Below are 10657 nucleotides of genomic sequence, written 5' to 3'. Positions count from 1 at the left end.
TACACACAACCCTTAGTAATCATTTTCCTTGCCCGAAGGTAGGAAATAAGCTGACCCCTGAATGATGAAGTACTACCCCTCCACTCTATGATGGGTTTATTCGGGAACTAAATAGAATTATCCTATTTCTGCAGTCGACTGTGGCATAGCAGGAATGAAGCCAATCCATGCTAAGAATGACATCAAAATTAGTCATCTCTAATTCGACTAAATCTGCTAATGTGGATCTCTGAAATATCATAACCAGGCAGTTCCTATATACCCACTGAGCTGTAATGGTTTTACCCACTAGGGTAGAGACTAAAAAGGGCTTTGCTAAAATTTCGGGACTGATTTTAAAATTACTTGCTACGTATAGAGTAACAAAAGACAAGGATGCACCTGGGTCTAGAAAAGCATAAACATGAACATGGAAAATTTGTAACGTACCAGTAACGACATCAGGAGAAATTTTCCTAATCCTATTAGGTCTGAAGAGCATAGAGCCTGTTTGGGCATTTCCCACTAGTAGCACTAGAAGTGGCGCCCTGCTGGTTCGAGCACTCAGACTAAGCTGTGGAATAATTCTGCTGACCTTGAGGACCTGGCTGAGGACAGTCTCTAACTCTATGGCCTGGCTTGCCACAATGGAAAAAAATTCAACTACCCACTCTACACACACCCTGATAGTACTTACCATAAGTCTGACACTAAGGATAATTGCGGGCACTGCTAACACTGCCCTGAGATTTAGAGCCTATTTCTCTATTTATGTTTCCATCTCTAAATTTTGACACTTGTGCACTGGCAGAGGAAGGGGATAGAACTGCTGACTTAGGACGAAACTAGGAACTGTTTCTTCCCTCTAATTTGGACTAAGTAAAACTAAAACTGCCTGATCCTGCTCTCTTCTTCTACCTCTCCCTAATCTTAACCTTCTACTTCTCTATTTGCTGGGCAGGGTTCAGGAGTCTGGCTAAAGTCATATCACTATTTAGCATCACAGACCTATACTCATTTACCATGCTATCATTCACCCCTGACACAAACTTGCTCATCTTAGCCCTGCTATGTCCAACCACATAAGAGGCATATCTTGCTAACTAAGTAAATCTGAGAGAATACTCCTTAACCATTATATTTCCCTATCTGAGGTTGATGAACTCAAAAACTTTGTCCTCCCTCAGCTCTTGCGGAAACAATCTGTCTAACAAATCCATGAAAAATTCCTTCTACTCAATAGGACCTACATTATCTACCCTCTTAGACTTCTATAATTTGTACCAAGTATTAGCCACATCTTGCAACTGGTATGCAGCTAGCTCAGCACTTTCAACAGAAGTAACACCTATGATTTCAATAACCTTCTGAACATTCACAATGAATTTCCTGAGGGTCTTCATCTGGCTTAGACTCGAAGAAAGATAGAGGGTTTATTAGGGTGAAGTCCTGAATCCTAGCTGCGGCTGAGTTGACCACTGGTTGGCCAGAATATCTGGTGGCCATTCATTCTGGGCAGCCATAGACTGATCAAGTGTGATGAATGCGGCCCTATACTCTGCATGAGAAACATGTTCGGCCAAAGTTTCTTCGGGCTAAGGAGCTGGTTGTTTTTTCTTTTTGGAAGCATATTTTAAAATAAGAGAAGAATGGATTAGAATGAGAGTTTAACTTGAGATTATGGTCACTATCATGACACGAATACTGAAAGAAAGAAAACTGTTCCTAAAATATCTCATAGCCTCCTACACATAAATGTGGGGTGCACACACCCTTGTATAAGACCCTGCTAGATGTGGCTTGCAGACTTCCTAGGACTCTATTAAACCTTAGTCTCTGATACCAAGTTTGTAATACCCCAATTTCTAAATCAGAATGCTATGCGGTGCCTATGACCCCGAAGAACTAGAATCTAATGTATGATTGATATCTGTATTTGTACACTGTATAATATACATGATGAATACAAAAAACATGAACAAATGGCCATAAGGTTCAGCTGAATAAAGAATCTGTCAAAAAATAACATCTATGTAGGGTAACAAATACCCAAAACAACTAAATCTGAATCAAAACTGAATATAAATCTGCACTAAATTTGAAAGCCTCTAAGTATTGTCTGAATAAGGCGATGAAGGAACATGTCTCCAAATAACACCATAAAACTAAAAGCTAACTGAGATAATAAATGAATCAAATCATATCGCCCTCGAATTAAGAGAACTCACTACAACTCTGTATACTGGAATGCTACTGCTACTGCGGATCTGAAGCTTGTTTCTCTGGACCTATGGTGTAACATAAAAAGAAAGCACCATAGCACAAATGTGTCAGTACGTGGGGATGTACTAAGTATGCGAGTGAGGTAGGCTAAATGTAAAAGGGTTTATATGAATGAGCAATGCTAACTAACTAATTAATATGAACGTAAGAGTGCAAACATGCATGCATAGTAACTATGATCATAAATGTGTGATAGCTAAATATGTACGCTAATACATAGTTTACTGATAACTAATCATGACTGATACTGTATTTCTGAAAACATGGGTGACTATATCTGATAATCCTGATTCTGATGGAACTATTTGAGTTCCGTACTGTAGTTAAATTGACTGTATCTGACAGTCCTGATATACTAAAATTTGAAGAACTATCTGAGTTCTTTTACTAAGACTAATGCTTAAACTATGGGAGGTGTTGTTTAACTAACATGCCCCATATGTACCATTATGGTTAAGCCGAGGTCCAATATCTTCCTTGACTAGAAGCGTGTCAATACTGCCCTACTGGTAAGGACAATGTGTGAGAAACCCTCATAAAATAGGTAAATCTAGTGACAATGGTGGGAACCCTCATATAACAGGTTAAGCCACCTCATCTACCCTCATATAACAGGCTGCGATGTTTCAACCTATACTGCCTACATAGTTCTAGAATACAAGGATGACTGCTAAGAACCACACCCTCATATAACAGGTGTGTTCCCATCCTTGGGTTCTCTCGGTGCTAACTTCTACTACCATTTGAAGAAACTGAACATGAGTAACTAACTGTACGTAGACTTAACTTACTTAATTCCATTAACTGATAGAATACTTTCGATATCTGATAACTGACTGGGATCATGAGGTTTTTCTGAGTCACATGACATAACTGATTTCTATTGATTCATGGCTTGATTTTAGAGATCGTGAAACATGACATGGCTCTATGAACACAACTATATTTTTCGAGTACAAGTACCTCTAGGACTCAATGGAAAAAAACTGACGCACATGACTGACTTGAGCACGTGACCAATATTAACAATCTATAATATCATAACTTGGGGAATTCCATGAAGTTCATTGATATCATACATTTTGTACATAAGTAGGATTTGCAAGCAAGCATGGCATAATCTCATAAGACTAGTTCATGAACATCCCAACAACATTTACAAGACACAATATCAACATAAAAATCATTAGAACATAGGGTTATATCATGAATCCTTCACTTAGTCACAATTTAGCTATATTGCATGATTTCTAGTTCCTTAGGCATTTTATCAAACACGTTGCATGCACTCTTTTAAGGAATAGGTATATTTATCAATTCGACCATCTTAATCCATCCAAAATTTATGAGTTTCAACTAACCTATTCTCATGCTTCATGAAAACACATCAAGATGCATCCTTGAATCCTATCAACAATCATCTACTTGAATATAGTCATAATACGACAAGGAAATCATAATTTATAATTTAAAACATGATTCTTGAGCTCCATGGATGAAAGGGACCCATGGATGAACACTACACATACCTTAGTGATTGAATCTTGAAAGAGGTCTAATGTTTCTGAAGGTTCTTGAGAATTCCTTAGGCTTGCTCTTGAGGAGATGATCTTGAGAAAAACCCCTAATCTTATGGTTGAGAGTGTATGAGAGAGATTTTTGAGATAATTAACTAAAGGAAATGGAAGATAATACGCTCTTTGAGGGTTATAAGTCATGGGATGTAAAGGGAAAATACCATAATACCCTCACTAAAATATCCCTCAATTGATGGGAAAAATAGCTAATGACATTCATGACAAGCCATCATACTGGTGATAGGTCATCACGAATTATTGTCACAAAAAGGTGAAATCTTGATTTTATGGTTAAGGTTGATGACATTTGTTATAGGCCATCACGGGCATAAAGGCTTGTCACAAAATGTCGTCACTGGGGGTGAAAATCTGCCCAGGGCTGAAGACATTGGTGATAGGTCATTACAGGCGTGATGACTTGTCACGAATGTTGTCACTCAGTTTCCCAGCCTAACATGCCAAAGTAAAATAGGCATAACTCCTTTCTCCGATATCAAATTTAGGCAAAACTGATATAGTTGGAAAGCTAATTCAATTATCTATCCATTGGGGGGTCATTATTTGATAAATTCATAGAATAATGATGGATATGCTTTTTTGAAACTGACTATATTAATATCCTTCTCAAGTATTCAATCGGTAAGGAAATGCTTTGATTCATCTATTAGATAGGACACTTTTGAGGCCTTAATATACATCAACCTTGATCATAGAACTACCAAATCATGAAAATATATTACTTATTAGTTTGAAGTATAATCCTAAAAATGTCTGAACTTTGGGGGTATTACAACATAGTTCCGTATATAACCCCTTTGAGCCTTTTGACCTATTTCTCTTTCTTTTTTTGTAATGATAACCTTGTTAAAATACCTAATCCCTTTTTAAATCTCTCTTTTTTCATTTAACCTCCTTTGATGCATTGCATAATTTAAAGAAATGAAATATAGGAAAAAGCCTAAGCTTGGGGGGTTTGTATAGTTGGGAGAATAATGTAAGGGTGGTTCACACTCCATGTTTTGGGGGATGAATTTCATGTGCCGAGATAAGCCATAAAAGTCAAATGTAAGGTATTGAAATCATGTGCTTTAGAGACAAGAGACATACTTGATGGTAAAGTTGGCCTAGCCCATAAAACTTAAAGAGAAATAAGACAAATGGGGGGCTAAGAAGACCTTGAAGTTAGAAAGTCTCTTGAAGAATTCAATGAAATGAATAAATAAAATGGTTTCTTTGAATTTTTTGGTAAATGCTAACCAAAAAGGTAGGAAAATATGGGCGATGATTTAAAGGAAAATAAGGTGGGTAGTTTGAAAATTTTGGGAATAGGGGGTTGAGAAATTACATTGAAGGAGGTATTTTAGTCACTCGATCCATAGAAATTCCTTCCCAAACCTTAATCCTTCATCTTGAACAGTAAGACCTTGGCAATTCAAAACTAGGTAAGTCTACATTAGTGGTGAAAACACAAAGGGAAAGCCTATGGATATACTCATTGTACTTGAATTTCCTCGCGAGAATAAGTGTGAATTCTTCAATTATTTAAGCTCCTTTAGAAATGTAAATGTCTTTTGTGTGTGTGGAGCTAACACTTTCTTGTGAGTGGAATAGATACTTTGGAGTAAAGGGTGAAGTCTTACTCTTGATTTGAGTAAATAGGTGAAGTAAGTTGCATTGTGATGATTGAGAATTTTTTTTGAAGATTATGTGTTTCCTGTTAAGATGATTTGTTTTGGAAGATTCATTTCATACATACTTTCATATTTACTTTAAAATATATTAGAAAATTTTTGCTTACTTGTTTCCATGAAATGTTTGGAAAGTCTTTGTAGATCTTTATTAGCTTATTTCCTTAGTATAACTTTTATTTGGGTGAGATTGAGTTAAAAATACCCTATCTTGTTGAATTGTTCTTGGTTGATTGAGGAAAAGCAATAGTTTAAGTATCGGGGTGTTAATAAGTCATCAATTTTACCTCTTACTAGCATTTTAAGCCTTAATTATCATGCTTTGCCAATGATCTATTGTTACTTTCTTACTTAATGCTCATTTATGTAGGTAAAAGTTGAAATGAGAAAATAAGCAAGGAAACTTGATAAAATTAAGCTAAGGCGAAAGTGAAAGAGAAGAAATGTGGGCAAAAACAACGAAGGCTGAAATTGCAGGCCCAGGAGTCGACCCTTAGTTACCGCGATCACGAACTGAGGGTCGTGATCGCAGTTAGTCGATAAGTCAACTGAAGGGTGATCGTGATATGACTACAACCATCACAATAGAGTGATCGTAGTCAAGAGATAGCGATCACGGTAGAGCGGAAAAGTTCCAAGGGCATTTTTGAAATATTTGAAAAATGTGGAATTGAGGCTTAAATAGGGGTTTTTAGCTCATTATTCATACATATTTTTACATATTATGCTATCATTAGCTTAAGGATTTCCTAATTTCATTGAGCTTGGAGCTAAAATATGCACTAATTTCAGACAAAAGTTAATTATAGGAACTCCAAAGTGTACATTTGGCATCACCCATTAAAGATTCATCAGATTCTAAAGTGTGGTTTTCTTTATTTTTATTTTACTATGGATAACTTTAATGGAAATATTGGTTTATTTGTGTTTATTATCGTTACGATTTTCTAGATCTTCCTCTTAGAATTATACTAGAATAAGATGCAATTGTGAGTGGGTTATGATATATTTGTGTGCATTTTAGTTTGTTGATGATGGGTTCCATTATGTATTAATTAAATTGGGTGGGATTTCTGGGTGAAAGTTTGAAATGACCAGATAGGTTTGATGGATGAAAATACCAAGCTTTTGAAATCTTAAACCATCCTTGAAAGAGGGGTTTTGGGTGAACTTTAGGAACCCACCTTATCCTTGAAAGAGAGATATACAAAACAAGGAAATAGTAAAAAATTTATGGATATGTCTTGTAAATTTTTCACTATCTTAGACATAAGGGTGATTAGGAGGTTGATGGGTGCTATCCTAGAAATAGGATACCCAATTAAGGTGTTGGCTGGATTTAATTGTTACACTCATTAGGTACTCGAAAGGGTTAATGAGTGACCTCTTTGAGGTTTTGTTGAAGAACTAGCTTCAAGGACTTTAAACCTAGCTTACTACATCATAAACGATTAGAATTTACATTGAATTATCATTTTCCCATGCATAATTTGCCTCTAGGAAAAAATGGTCCAAAGATTCATTTCAATTGATTATACTCTAATTATTTTTCGTCTCGAATTAGTCCCTTAGAAGCCTAATAATTGCCTTCACATTAGACAAGATTGAAAACCCCCCAAACCATTTTGTACCATAGGTCTGAATCTGGCAAGCTATTTTTATTTTGAATTCACTCAATCACAACTCACATTGCTCCTCGTGGATTCGACCCTGACGCTTAGTTAGGTAAATATATTGACAATGACTGCCTTGCACTTAAATTGATGTGTAAGTTAAGAATTATAAGTTACCTTTAAATTGCAAAGCTATTCTTCATGTTAGTGTAGCCCCAGTGTCCATAAGTTAACTAATTTGTGCTTATTTTACTCTTGGTTTACTGTACTCACTCTTCAATGATACAAAAAGGGGAATATTGAGTTTATGTAGTAGGGACCAGGTGCAACTGATGTGGATGCCTATGATAAGTTGTGTTGAAAATTAGTATGGTATGCTGCTAGGGTGAAGGAAGTGATGTGCTGAAGTTAAATAGATGAATTATGGTGCAAAGTGATAGGGGGAAGCAGCAAATAAAATGTGCTCATATGATAGAATTTTTTGCTAATTATGGTGCAAATCAATAGGGGGAAGCAGTAAGGGAAATGTCCTAATGTGATCAGATATTTTATTGTAAATAACAATAAGGGACCAGGTCCCTATGTTGCATGATAGTGGAAGCGTAATGATAGGGGGAACATTAATCTTTAGAGTGGTAATCATGTTAAGTAAATGTGATGGATGTGCTCAAAATTCTATGGTTGGTTTGTCATCATCAAAAAAAGGGAAACTTTCTATATGTATTTTTGATGATGAGCAGCTAATCGCAAGGGACCAGGTCCCTGGATGTTCAAAGTATAGTACAACTAGCATGTGGGTCTGCACAATTTTGTCCTCTTGTGTAACACACTTGCAGGTGTTTCTTGTATTAAATAAGACACCTGGTCTAATTATATTTTATCCCTAATCATCACTCATCTATAAAAGGAAAAATATGCTTCTATATCAAATAATTTTTTCAAATACAAAATGAGTGCAAAATAAAGAGAACGGCAGAAACTCCGTATCCGATATTGCTCAAGCTCTTTTGCCATATGTGTGTATTGAATTAGAGAGTAACTTGAGAAAGTCTTTATTTGTAATTAAACTACTCATTATATAAGAGTAGTGTTTTCTTTTTTTGAGTGAAGGGCCTAGGTAGAATTGCCTAAGTGCGATACTGATTAGAGTTAATTAGTTTAGAGTGTGCCTTGGTAGGGTTATCAAGATGAGCTTGTAGTAAAGGTGTTACAAGAGAAAGGAACCTAGAGTTAGGTTCAAGTTTTAGTCTATAATAAAGAGGTTGATTATAATAAACTTTTGAGGTGCTTCTGAAGGAATGCGGTGGTTTGTCCTCCCTTGGCAAGGAGGTTTCCATGTTTAATATTGTTTGTTGTTACTTTCCTTCAGTTTCTTTAGTTTTCCTTCATTTTATTGGTTGATTGGATGTGATTAATTTTGAGGGACCTGGTCCCTCACTGTATGGTGCAACCCTTAGGGTTCCAACACAAACACTGAAGACGAAGAATAAAATAAGGTAACTCTTTCTGACATAAAGGAAATTTTAGATAACTACTCTACAAGAAATATAAAGAAGCTTGAAAATATGTTGATTAATTCTGTGTGAACTGACTGCTGAGAAAAATTCTCTAGAAGAGAAAGTAGAAAATCAAGAGCTTGAATTGATTACCTTAACTCTCTAGATATCTAAAACAAAAGGACTATTTGTAAAATTGAAATCTGAAAATTTGAATTTAATGAGTCAACTAGAGAAAGTACATAATTCAGATGGTAAAGGGAAGAAAGAAGCCTCATGGCTTTAAGTTGAGATTGAAGCTCATGGCTTTAAGTTGAGATTGAAGAAAAAACTGTGGGATTATCAATAGCACCTCATAACTGTACTTCATAAGATTGAAGAATTAGAATGGGACATGGTCCGTTTAAAATAAAAACTTAACAAATCACTAAAATAGACCACATTCTTAAAAATTCTTACTAATTGAACTGGTCAGGGTGTCAATAATGGAAAAGGCCTTAGATATCAGTATAAAACCAAATCACTTAGCTCTCAAGGGAAAGTTCTTCATGGTGTTAGAAACAAGGACCACAAACCTCTATGTATTCACTGTGGAAGAGATGGGCACATAAAGGAAAAATGTTAAAGTTGGCTTAGAGCTAGAATGAACAGTACTAAATACATCAAGCAGTATAATTCCTATCCTAAGGGTTCCAAATCCTTGAAAAATATGATGAATAACTCATAATCTAGATGGTCTACAAAAGATTTGATCATATCTTTGTCTTCTTTTGGGGAACTCAAACTCAAGTGGGTTCCCAAATCTAACAAATAACTATGTTTGTAAGTGGAAAAAAGGGATTACTGTCAGAATTGGTTTATGGATAGTGGTGTTCAAAGCATATGACTGGACGGACCGACTGTTTTCTCTCTCTCCAGACACTTTAGGGTAGAGGTGTCTCATTTGGAAATGGTAAAAAGAGATATATCCAAGGTATGGGAGAGACTGGAAAATCACCTAATCAAGCAATAGAAGATGTGCACTATGTGAACATCCTCAAGTACAGTCTGTTAGCCTCCAAAAACTATGTTTTAATAATGACAAACTAACAAGTATATCTTTGCAGGATATTAAAGATTGCTAATATTGGAAGGATAAAGGATGTCGGCTCCAGGTATATCAAGAATGGAAGGACACCATGGTATCCAAGTGATTCAATCACAAATGAGGACAAATTGAAGGAGAATCTCATCTCCAAATGTCATGGAAAATCAAATCAAGATATTGGAAGATAGAAGAGTATCTCACCTAAAGATATAGAGGATCACAACATTCAAATAGTATGGCAAGCAGATCAATCAAATAGCATCAAAATAGAAGAAAGATCATAATACCAGAATTACATTAGACCAAATCAATCAAGATAACTATTGACAAATTAGATTAAGAAAAAGAAGAGAAGATCACAAGCATATCTGGAAAGGCATCAATCTCTACAAGACCAAAAAAAAAATAGATCACGGACATATCTGATATGAATGTGATCTAAATCCATATATGGACATATCATATGGCTATATTCCTCAATCAAGGAATTAATTTACATACTTGATTGATAAGACATCTCTTTTGTTTCCTTATGATGAGTAGCATCCAAGAAAATAAAAGATAAAGACTTAAGACAGACACTTTTTATGCAACTTCAAGCAGAGAATTCAAAGTGTCTCAATCTTAGTCTCACAAGGCTTTGTAACTCTTAGTTTACAATTTTTGTATAAATAGTAGGATCAATTCAACTTTTTAACATCAACTAAAGTTGTTTCACAAGATCTAATGAGAAAAATAATTCTTCAGAACTTATTTCCTACCATTGTACTCAAGACCAACATTCAACGATCTAAGGAAACTTTGAAACCCAAGGGGACTGGAAGAAGGCACCACATTAGTGTTCCAAACTAGGATAAATCTCTGTGTTATTACTTTATGTTTTGTTATTTACTTGTTTAATTATTTTAAATCCAATTAGTTTGTAAAGTGCACT

This window comes from Capsicum annuum, unplaced genomic scaffold, assembly GCF_002878395.1.
Source record: "Capsicum annuum cultivar UCD-10X-F1 unplaced genomic scaffold, UCD10Xv1.1 ctg82325, whole genome shotgun sequence".
NCBI lineage: Eukaryota > Viridiplantae > Streptophyta > Magnoliopsida > Solanales > Solanaceae > Capsicum > Capsicum annuum.
The sequence above is the reverse complement of the archived record's forward strand: the minus strand, read 5'-3'. Positions refer to the sequence as shown.